The sequence below is a fragment of the Otolemur garnettii genome, unplaced genomic scaffold (assembly GCF_000181295.1).
Source record: "Otolemur garnettii isolate 467f Iridium unplaced genomic scaffold, OtoGar3 scaffold00133, whole genome shotgun sequence".
NCBI classification, from domain to species: domain Eukaryota; kingdom Metazoa; phylum Chordata; class Mammalia; order Primates; family Galagidae; genus Otolemur; species Otolemur garnettii.
The window spans coordinates 3266868-3279001 of record NW_003852528.1 but is presented as its reverse complement, the minus strand read 5'-3'; the positions used below and the strand labels follow the sequence as shown (position 1 = coordinate 3279001).

At 52.1% G+C, this 12134-nt stretch overlaps 1 protein-coding gene and 1 non-coding gene across 2 annotated transcripts in view; both read right to left on the bottom strand.

The window, feature by feature from the left end:
• TWIST2 (twist family bHLH transcription factor 2) overlaps window positions 1–12134 on the bottom strand; it is a 53671-nt gene that overhangs the window by 8866 nt on the left and 32671 nt on the right. The gene's annotated exons all lie outside the window — the stretch shown is intronic.
• On the bottom strand, window positions 7736–7842 carry LOC111727956. The gene has a single exon (XR_002775377.1). It is a non-coding gene; the product is annotated as a U6 spliceosomal RNA (small nuclear RNA).

The window sequence follows — 12134 nt, the reverse complement described above, 5'->3', positions numbered from 1 at the left end:
CACAGCTCACATCACACACACCCCTCACCCCCGCATCGCACAGCCCACATCACACACACCCCTCACCCCCGCATCGCACAGCCCACATCACATGTGCACATGCCCCTGAGGTTCTCCCAGTGGGGCTGATGGGCAGAATTTCTGGATCAGGAGACTGGGCACCAATCACAGACACAAGGGCAGTGGCCATTGTCTACAGCCTGGAGCAGAAGCCCAGAGTTACCTCAAGTCTTAGCTGCCCCTCAACCCTGGCCCCAGCACAGAGGTGGAGAAGCCTTTGTCTCCATAGAACCCAAAAGCCCCCTTTGCTAGAAGGGCTGCCACCTCCCAGGCCCTTTGTCCCCCATGTTGCCCCTGCATCTGCTGCAGAGACCCTCTCAGCCCCTGGGCTCTGGTCCCACCGGGTTGGAGGCTGCATAGGCTGAGGTGAGCAGGGCACACACGACAGCCGCCATCCACCTGGGGGGTCTGGATGTGTTGAGGCCCCCATGTGGCCGGCACTCTCTCCAGAGAGCACTTGGTGGGCCTCGTCCTGCAACTGGGACTTGGTGTCCCTCCCCTGAGTCTAGACACAGCCTCCTGCCATTCTGAACCTGACTCCTCAGACGCCCACACCAGCCCATGTAGTGGACTACAGGGACAGAACCACCTGCACGCCATGAAAAGATCGTCCCAGAAATACAGGTGCACAGCAGGGAGCAGCCTCCGGGCCGACACCTGGAGAGTGGCCTTGGAACAAGGACCAACCTTCACAACAGCTGCATGTACCATCAGGGAGACCCAGATAAAATGGGGACAGTCTGCATCGAAGGAACAACCAGGACACACTAGGACTCTTGGAAATAACAGAACGTCTGAGAGGAGAAATTTAAAAAAATAATGGAAGTAATAAATAGCAAACTAGACAGTGGTGAAATAAACAAATCAGTCAGAGGCTGTTTACGGCGGAGTCCCAGCACGCTGAGCAAAGACAAGGGAGGCGGGATGGGGCAGAGTCAGCGTGGAAAACAGGACTGAGGAACGTGTTCCCATGTTTGAGAAAGGGGCGGTGTCGGCAGAGGAAACGGAACACAGAATTCTGAGACGGAAAACCGAAAAGACAGCAGCGGATGTCGTCCCAAATGCGTCATTCTAAGAGTAGACCGTCTACAGCTTTCAGCTTGAACATGACAGAAGACCAGACCCGTGGTGGCCACCGTGAGCTCGCCCTGCCCATGTGGTGGCACACCCCGGCGCCCAGGGCTTTGATGGGAGGAGAGGGCGACCCTCCAAGTCTGTACCAGTGAGTCCACAGACCCCGAGGGGACATGCACCACTCAGCTGCCACTTTAGGGGAAAGACCTTGCAACAGTGTCTCCACCCCTGGGAAAGCAACTGGGGTGCCTGTCTCTGCATGTGTGACACCAAAATCTGCTCCACCCCCTCTGCAAAGCAAACCAGTACGAATGTCAGGGAAGGGAAAAGGTGACATTCGATGGGCTGTGTGATGTGGGGTGAGGGGTGTGTGTGATGTGGGTTGTCTGTCCTGAAAGGTGTGTATGCAGCTACGAGGAAAGTCACTGGACCCTGGAGCTGCAGCCATGCTGGGCACTCTGTGGGCCCCCCAGCAGCCCCCAGCTTACCACTGCCCAAAGTCACACAATGAGTGAGTGACAGATCAAGACCAGGCAGGCTGATTCATGGGCTTGTACTCCTAATTCTTGTGCTGTCTGATTTACCAGATTCACCCAGGAAAAGTAGGAAACTGGATTGCATCAAGAACTGATGGAGAAAGGGACCACGTTGCCAAGGGTCTGTATCCTCCCCACAAAGAGTAACAAACCAGACTGTTTTACAGGAGAATTAAACAGAACCTTTGATGAACAGATAATTCCTGTCTATATTCCTAAAACTATTCTGGAATTTAACAACGATCAGACACTTCCTATTTTATTTATTTATGTTTACTTATTTATTTTTAAAGGCTTTAATTTCCTTAAAAGAAGTTTTAGGTCCACAAAAAATTGAGAGGAAGGTACAGAGATTTCCTATCCTCCCTCTGCCCTAACCCACCCAGCCCCCCATAAAATATGGCACAACTCCAACGCCCATCCAAATGGCCCCAGGACTGAAGGTTAGAAGGGCATTGCCTCTGAATCTAAATGCAGAAATCCTAAGTAAGACGTTAGCAAATCAAGTTGTGTATTTAAAGAATCAATTCCACCAAGAAGTGACCAAGAAGGGGCAATTCCAGGAACACAGAGCAGTGGGCACTCAGAAAGCTGCAGAAGGAGGGGCAGTGAAGGCACGCCTCTGTGCCACCCAGTGGACATGTGGCCCGCTGTAGAAGCTGTGGTAAGACAGAGAGCCTGGGCCCCACAGCTGGGAGCCCAGCAGCAGCCTTGGGAAGGTGGCTTCACCTGCCCTCAGACACTCTTGTGGGGTCGCAGTAGGGCCTCTCATATCTGTGCTATGAGGGTTAAATGGGCCACATCACGTAACAGGCTCAGCCTTGCTGGGTTCATGGGGTGCCAGGTAGGGTGGGGAGCTGTCTTCTTCCCCAGCAGGGCATCCAGGGTCTAGAGCATTGCCTGGCACATAGTAGATGTTGTAATACTGTGGTGAAGCACCAGGGATGCCCTGACTATCCGGAACTAGCAGGGTGCCTCTATTACCAGTGGGCACAGCCACTTGGCCAAGACTGGACAGACAAGGGCCAGGGTGTAGACACTGACTGTAGAGAGAGGAGTGTTGCTGGGTGGGGCTGACCGCAGCTGAAAGGTGCAGGTGCTTACAGTCCGGGGGTGCAGTCATCAGTGACCCACTCTGCGAGAGGCCAGCCAGGGGAGGGTGTGGCTGACCAAGCCTGGCCAGAGAGAAAGCCACAGACAGGAGACTGAGGCTCTCTGGCAACTTTCCTCTTATCCCATCCAGGGCTTTGCCAGTCCAGCCCTTGCCCCAAAAGAAGCCTCGAGGATCTTGGCACCAGAGCAGCCTGAAGGGATGGGCTGGCACTGGGGCCTCCTCCCAGCCAGTGGTTAGAGCTCTCACCCCAACTCAGGGGAGGGAAAGAGCAGGAGCCAATCCAGGTCGCCAGAGCTTACGGCAGCATCACAGCCATCCTGAGTTGTGTCTCAGAGTCATACATAGTAATACACAGTACACCACATGTTGGGGACTTACTTTTTCTATCAATCAGAATAGTTGAACTCTCTGCAGTCATGACTCTGATTCAAGTGCATTCTGAGTCTCTGCCACCCCAAAGCTGGTTCCTGGACCGCAGCAGAGTTGCCCGTGGCACAGCCTCACACCCTGTGAGAATGTAGACGCAAGCTTTCCCCTGAGCCTCCAAACCAACGTCTGCACTTTGGCAAAAGCTTCAGCTCTTCCAAGATGCCTCAGAGCAGAATCAGCTGAGTACTGTGTCACCATGCACACCCTATGACAGCCCGGACCTGCTCAGAGGCGGAGAGGTACCACGTCACACACACCTGGGGCACCCTGCTGCCCCCTGTCCAGACTGGCCCCTGGCTCTGCCCCTGAGACTGGGCCAGCAGGCTGCCGGTCTGCCTGAGCGCCCAGACATACAGTCCCCAGTCCTCTGGGGATGGCCTTAGGCTGGTGAGAAGGCTGGGGGCTGGCAAGACATGCAATGGACACAGCTGTGCAGCCAGGCGGAGTCCAGCCTTGGGGTCACATCATGACAATCATCTACTGAATGATCAGTATTGGGGTGTCAGTGGCAGGGCCCAAGGGGACTCTGAGAAGAGTCACCCCATTCTTTTCACCTCTGGGTGAGGGTTCAAAGAGTGCTGGCCACCAGGTCAGAGTCCACGCTGCTGCCTACCAAACTGGACTCAACGGTGCCATCCCCACAGCCGGAACCAGCCTCCACCCCGCCTCACCCCGCGCTGCCCTCCCTGGGTGTGCTGTCTCTGACGAATGCCTTGTGCAGGGGCAGAGGAGGAAATGCAGTGTCTGCTTTCAAAGTAGAGGATGTGAAATGTCCTGCCAGGCCAGACCCACGCAGCGAGCTCCGATCAGGGCAGGGGTGCTGGGGAGGTCGAGCAGCCTGCAAACAGCTGGCTGGCCAGGCAGGGCCATCGCCTCAAGGGCACCCACGCCAGGCTCACCTGGGTTGGCAGGGCCCTGGCGAACCCACCAGCTCACTGGCCACTGGGGTGTTCCCCAGGGGACAAAAGCAGGTCCTTGCCAGGCTTCCTCCCTCCTGCCAGCCTCTCTGCACCTCTCCCAGCTGTGACCTGGTGCTGGGAGCCCTGGGCAGGACCAACCGTGGAAGGTGCCACAGGCCCACCGCAGGCCTGTCTGAGATCAACTTCTCAACCTGGACAAGCCACGGCAGGGGTGGCAGAGCTGCCCTGTGCAGGCTGGACCCCACTGCTTCTAACTCCATTTTCAAAGGACTTTGAGGATGCTGTGACTGTCTCTATGGGAACAGGAGGAAAGGACAGCAGGTAGCCTGACCTCTCTCTGAGGCAAACACACATCAAGCAACGGCCACACTGCTGAGATCCGCTGGTGTTTAGGCCTTCCTCCAGACGGCCGCCAGTGCCCCTGGCTGTGCCTCCTCCCCCAAGGTGTCCCAGTTCTTGAAGGGGTCGTCGGGCACATCCTCCCTGAAATGAAGCAGTGACTGTCACAGGCTGGGCCCTCTGCTCTCTCTTCTGGCTCCTGGGCCCTTTTTCATAGGGGAGGATGGAAGCTTCACCCATGGGATTCTCGAGAGGTGAGTGGTGAGCATACTACGCTGCCCCCGCCCGGGTGGCAGGGTAAAGCCCTTTGCTCCTGTGTGCTGGGACCTCTCCTCCACAGAGTGGGCTTTCCCAAGAATAACACCCACAGCTCCCAGGGCTCCTGCAGACTGACCAGTGCCTGCTGCCCGAGAGACACATGGCAGCACTGTCCGCTTTGGAAGCCCCTGCAGGACCTCAGGGTTTCTGGGGCTGGTGGCTCAGGAAACGGTCAGGTGCTGGTGCAAGGTCAGGGAGCTGGCACAGGCTACTATGTCCATGTTTGCTGCCAGTGCCAGGGACATCTCCCTGCTTGGATGGTATCCCAGTGCGCTTTGGTCTGGACAGTCATCAGGCAGAGTGGGGTTAATGATACTAGCAGGACTCCATCTCCCCAAGCCCTGCCCCTCTGTCCCAGCTCATCAACTGGAAAGGAGGAGGGCAGCCCTGCAGGGAGTGGCCTGGCTCCTCCAAGGGAGCGAGAGCTTCAGGGCAGGGAGGACTGGCAAGGAGTAGCCAGGGGACTAGAGGGAGCTGACCCCTTCTTGTTCCCTGGGGCCTCCAAATTCAGGAACTGCTTCCCCCCATGAGTTCTGACTTCTCCAGATGTCACCAAACTCAGCTTCCAGTCACATCAAAAATCACCCTGCAGGGCCTCATGTCAAGCTGATGGTGCCAAAAGTGCCTTCAGGGACCATCCAGTTGAGTGATGCCATTTCACAGAAGGAAAGACCAGGCCATGGGAGGAGCAGGGGTTGGACGTATCCTGGGTCACAGGCAGGGCGGAGTGTCTGCTGGAACTTGGGTCTGCAAAGCCCTGGACTGGCAACCCCCTTCTCATCCTTAGCAACTGACATACGGGTCCATCCCCAGGGATGTGAACTTCATGTGAGAGAGAAGGGGCCTGCGAATGGGCGACTGAGGAAGAGCCCCAGAAGGAGGCCGAGTATCACCTCGCTAGAGGGTGGCCAGGGCTGGGACTTCAGGGAGTGGTCAGGAGCACGCAGACTGGGGTGGGGTCAATGAGTCCCACACATAGGATGGCAGACATGCCAGAAACCACAAACGACGGTGGCCACACCAGGCACTTCCTGCGTGCCAGGCCCATACATCATGTGTGGGATGGGGGGAGGCTTAAGCTCATCTCAGGAGTGGCACCCCAAAGCTTTAACACGAACACGCCAGGCTCTTCAAGGCAACCTCTCTGGTCACAGAGCAGAGAAAAAACCGGGCATTAAACCCAGGTGACAGGGTCCACGGCCTGTTCCCCAGATGGTGCCACCACAGGCTGTGCTTCTGGGGAGATGAGGCCAGGAAGTGGGAGAGAACCAGGCTGCTTCTGTTTCCCATGAGCAGTTTATAAACTGGGACTGGGAAACTGTCCCAAGTAATGAAACGACTGTGATGGTGAACTTCATCCATCACCAGGGTCCAGTTCCCAAAGTCAGTCTGGAAAAAATAGGGAATTTTTAAGATGCCAAACTGTTAACAGAAATAACTATACCTCAATCTACTGTACTGGGCAATCTTTTCTTGAATGACTCAGATAAAAAAGTGCTAGGTCTGAAATTTTATGCATATAAGCTCCTGTATTAAGAAGGTATAAACCTCACCAGGGCATGGGAGAGCTGTGCTGTGATCCACTGCCCAGTCCCCCGAGAACCCCAAGACTGGCAGACATGAGAGAAGACGTGCAGGTGCCCCGAGGCACGGCAGAGATTCCACAGCGAGGTGGGGGCTGTTTAACCTTGACCTCCAACAAGGGGGCCTTTTGCCTCCCGGGCTCTGGACTCAGTTCCTTTTGGCCCATCTCAGATTCTCAAACTTCTGCCCCACGTGAGCAAAACTGATCTCTGTTGTGAAACATGATATTAAGAAATCAACAAGCACACTCAGGGCTGAAGACTTTGCCTGAATTGAGGTGGAAACAGCTCATAGAATCTGGAATGATGAATAAAAATAATAGAGGGAAAAAGAATTTCAGATGCGGGACAGGGGGAGTGAACCCCTGACAGACAGGGGAGTGACAGGCTGGGAGACAACGGGGTATCCTGGTGGCTGCTGGCAACAGGCATGTGGAGTGGGGGTGCAGAGTCCCCAGGGTAGGGGTGAGTGGCCCCCATGGTGGGTCCCAGTCAACACTCCAGCACATAACCAGTGAAACAGGGTGTGCACAGCTCAAAGGCAGGTGAGAGGTGAATGAGAATGGACAAGTGGTCAGCTGCTCAGTGAATAAACCCCAGGGGTGAGTTTCAACATCCAACCCGACAGGTGCTTCAAGCTTGGCTCTCCCCAGGTGGTCTGATTCTCCTGCACGGTGGCTTCTACTCAGGTGGGAAAGATGTCTTAGTGAGCTCTGTAGACAAGCATTTGGGTCTCTCCGAGAGAGTGGCCGAGGCAGCAAACACACCCAGACAGACTCAACATTCCACGTGGAAATGGTGCGAGCTCCCAGACGGGAGACGGAGGAAATGGCTCCCAGCTCTCGGCTCCCAGACGCTCAGAAGCTGCCAGCCAACCCAGGACAACCACTGCCCTTTGAACAGCCACGTTTTCTTATCTCAGAGCCTCCACGTCCTGTCAGGACCTCTGCCTCCTCCTTGCTCAAATACCTCAGAGATGTGTCAGAGAAGGACGTCGGATAGGCTGTTCCCCACCTTCTGGCTCACCCCACAGCTGAGTTCAGATGCCTGGGAGCCCACACACAGGGACAGCACAGACAGGAGCAGAGGTCAAGGCTTAAATGCAGGCCCACGGTGAAGAAGACACACAGGACTCCAGGCAGTCACCTGCCAGGACTGGGATGGAGAGGGAGCTGGAACCAGAGGGTGTTAACAAGCACAGCTCTGCTCTCTGCTGACAAAGATTTACCAGGAGTCGAGTCCTCTGGATGAGGTCAGGATTACCTAGCAGATCTTTTTTTTTTTTTTCATGTTTCACAACTTTAATAGAATATTCTAACTATTCTGTACAAATTGAGAACACCGTATTCAGTTACAAATGTGAAAAATATGGAACGCTTCACGAATTTGCGTGTCATCCTTGCGCAGGGGCCATGCTAATCTTCTCTGTATCGTTCCAATTTTAGTATATGTGCTGCCGAAGCAAGCACTACCTAGCGGATCTTAAAAGCACCTGGAGCTGGTGTTTCCTTGGGAAAATGTCAGGTGGTTCTCTCTCAGCAAAAGACATCCTCCGGACTCCATCAGATAAGGAGCTGCAATTCCTGACATTTCATTTTTGAGATTCCAACGTCTAAAATCATGATCCACAAATCCAATAGGCTTCCTTTGCCTGGAAGTGGCAGGCTGAGGAACTGGGGGGCCGGACAGCACAGAGTTTGGGAGGATTTGAGAGTGAGAGCTGGCTGCTGAGATCCCTGCAGCCCACACAGGAGCCGCAGTGGCACCTGTTTCACCAGCAAGGCTGCCCCGTGGCATCTGAGAACTTGAAGGAACTGACTGTTTTGGTGCTGTCTGCCATGGTGGTTCCAATGTGGGAAGGGTGGGTCAGGGGTAGGGGAAGAGACCATCTCCGGAAATGGCTCACACTCTGTCCCTGACGCAGAATCTGGACAGCAACCCCCTTGCCCCTGATGGCTCTCAGCCTCAAAGGCTGAGGAGAGAAATACAGAAATGTGTTCATTATTGCTCGTTTTAAAAACATCAAAGTATCAGATTGGCACCTCCCATTTATAAATTGTAGCAAATAATTTTTACAGCATTTATTTTATTTTGAGATACCCAAATTATTCTCCATTTTCCTAAACAGTGAATTTTTCCCCAAACATCTGCACATGTGCATTCATCTCTACTCACATTCCTGCAAGAACAGAAACCCCTATACACCAGATAATTCCATTTCCTGGATTGTTTGGTATATAGAACGTGTTTTATCTTTTTAAAAAGCTTTGTGAGATTGTGGGCTTATAATAACCAACTCCTATGCTGAGGACCACGGGGGCAAAGCATTTGAAAACACCTGTCTGCATCCTGATGGAGAAGCCCTGACCCAAATGACAATCCAGACAGACCCGGCTGCTCCTCCAGATGTGACTGCTAAGGTTGCCTTCACGACCTCTGCTGGGTCTGGGGCTCCAGGGCTGGGAAAAGGTTGAGAGGGAGCCTTGTGCACTCTGGGACCTGTGCCAACCCTGGGAGTGGGGGCTAGGATGTGCCCAGGAGGGCATCGGAACTATTTTAAAGGACACTCATGTGTCCTCCTGTCTGGCAGGATTGGCCTGTATAATCGTTTGTGGAAATCATATACGCACATAGCTGTGTCTTTTCCCAAATACTCCCCAGAAATCTGCCTCCCCTTCCAGGCTGTCTTTAATCACCCTTTGTCAATAAATACATGTGGTGCCGATGTCTGTGCAGCTTCAAAAAAGTCAGGTTGAATCCACTTTAAAACAAAACACTACTCTGCAACCAAATAAAAAGTGTGAAAGAAGCAGAGGAAGATGTGGACAAAACCCTAAGTGGAGGCAGAACTCGGAAAACAAGGGACCAGACCTGAGCTGGCGAGGAAGGCAAGTGAGGCCAGGGAAAGTGCAAAAGATCAAAACTGTTCAGCATCCTAACACCATCGGCTGGTATGCAGAGGTCCACATTTGGTAAGCAAATAATGAAGCCACGGTTACACCCTGCAAGAGTTTTATCATTTGTGAAAAAGCTTTAGTGAAAAGTGCCTTCAGAAACTGAGCTCCTCTGGTGTGAATTCTTAATAAGTCACTCATACGGTTTTCCCAAGGAAATACCCACTTTGCAAAGCCAAGTGCACCTGCGTGACCTGTCATGACAACCCCAGAGGCAGCCGCCACTGTCTTCCTACAGGGTCCTGTTTCGGGCAGGACGCGCCAGGCTTTGTGGCAACAGCACACAAGCCCCTCAGTCTCCATGGTTTGGTGCAGCTCTTATTTCCTGCTTGTTTGGATTGGCAGGGGCTCCGCCCTACATGCACCAAGGCCCCCTGTGGCTGGCAGAGCCTCCCTGCCTGGCAGCTGCACAGTGGGGAGGCGGATGCCTGCTGCTGTGTCTTCTCATCCTCCCCAAGCTCTCCAGTGGGAGCGAGTCGTGAGGCCCTGCCTCCCTGAGGGGCTCCGGGGGTGTGAAGAAGCCATTTGGCTTCAGGCAGACCCCTGAGTCTGCCTCCAGTGCCAAAGCAAGTGTTTTAAATAAAGGATTGCCTAAACAAAAAGAAAGCATAGGTGACATCTGAGAAACTGATGATTTAATCACACCGACTTCAGCCAGATGCCAGAATTAGATTCTTAAAAGTGCACAGTGCAGCAGAATCATGGTGGTGGGGGGCGTCCCCCTATTGTGGAGATGGACGTGTGGTACTGAATGAGCCCCGGGAAAACTCAGCTCAGCAAAAGCAACAATAAGGGCATAACTAAGATGCAGAATGTAACAACATTTATGCATCTTAAATTAGTTACAGTGGAGTTCCAGCCACGTATCACAGACACGCAGTGGTGGGAAAGAAAAGAGGGAGGTGGGATGTTATTGGGCTGGAAGATGCCCCTGTGTGTCCTCACCCTGCCTCTCAGGACACACAGCACCAGTGTGACAAAGGCTCCTTGGGGTACTGGTGGCTTCAGGGGCTGCTTGTGGTGAGCAAGGGTCAGTCACTGCTCAATGGTCCAGGCAGGTCGGGAGCCTGCAGCCTTCAGGCCACACACATGGCCTTCCAGGTCCTTAAAATGTGGTCTTTTGAGTAAATAGAAATTTTACAGAACAAATTCTGTTATTTTTATTAACACATTTTGTTCAACTTTTATATTTTGATTTTATTTTTAAAAGGAACATGTTTTAAAAAAACAAAGAATAAAGTAAGTTTCAATAAAATAATGCTCTCAGATGGGCCAGCACATTAGTAAGCCAGAGGCTAAAACAACGGCCGCCACGCTCATGATTCAGTTCTAACCCCACTGCCCAAGCTGAATGGCACCACTGATGCAGGAGGCTGGCGGGGGAGAGTTTGTGGGGTTGAGTACTGCAGGCTACCATCACCTTTGAACAGCAGTGCACTGGGATTCTGTTTGAAGTAGAATTTGTGAATAGGTGCACAACTTGACCACATCATCACATCCTCCTCCTCATCATCATTTGAGACACAGTCTTATTCTGTTGCCCTGGGTGAAGTACAATGACTTCCTTGCAGCTCACAGCAATCTCAACCTCCTGGGCTCAAACGATCCTCTTGCCTCAGCTTCCCAAGTAGCCGGGACTATAGCATGCACCACAATGCCCAGCTAATATTCATTTTTTTCCATTTTTAGTAAAGATGGGGTCTTGTTTTTGCTCAGGTGGTATTGAATCCCTGAGCTCAAGAGACTCTTGCCTCAGCCTCCCAGAATGCTAGGATTACAGATGTGCGCCCCCAGGCCCAGCTGACGGTATTTTTTAATTCTGTCTGCCTAACAGCTCATCATGTTACAGAAGACCAAGAAAACACAGAAGGAAGGAAATGAAGTTTTTAATGAGAATTGTGAATTGCAGCATTATCTTGTCTCTGTTAAAGATAAGATGATTTGCTTCTGTGGGATACTGCAATACCAACATTACAGAAAGTCAATGCTCATCAGCATTACAGCATTCATAAAGACACAAATATTTTAAATTAGAAGGAGAGGGACAAAAGATCGTATTGTAGAAATTAAGAGATGAAAAGCAAAAGCAAAGACAATTCTTTAAGTGGCAATAAGACCTGGAAATAATGTCACTGAAGCAACTTATAAAGTTGCTTATATACTACTTCCATGATGTAGAAAGGAAACCCATTCCATGATGTAGAAATCCGTGAAGAACGTACTGTCAGCTGTAGGATGCTGAGACTCCAATAACATTTCAAAGTCCAGGCAACTGCCTCCCTCAGGGAGAACCATACCTGATCAGCAGCACAAATTAGCCTTCAACCTAATGGAACAACCTCATTCAATACTTAGAAAGGAAAACATGTACTATTCAGTTGCTTTGGATGAAGCAGCTGATGCTGCTGACTCAGTGCAGGCTTCAGACTTCATTCGGGTCAAACAGAAGATTTTCTTTGCTATGGAGAGTTCCTCAGTTTGGAACAGTTCTGTTCTTGCAAACAGAACACAAGCAATAGATATCTTCAACAACTTTCAAGATAAATGTCATGAAGTTGGACTGAATTTGGTAAATTTAGCGAGTGTCTATAGACAGTGCACCTTCCAAGATGGGAAAACAGGAAGGGTTTATTGGACAGATAAAAAAAGTACTAACACACCCAGATGCCCTCATTTCTTTTCATAGTATCTTGTGCATCTGCAAAATCCCATGCTGAGGCTCACAGCATCCCCTGCCCTGCTGCCTGGTTCAAGGACACCCCCTGCCCTCCTGCTCAGCTCACAGCATCCCCTGCCCTGCTGCTCAG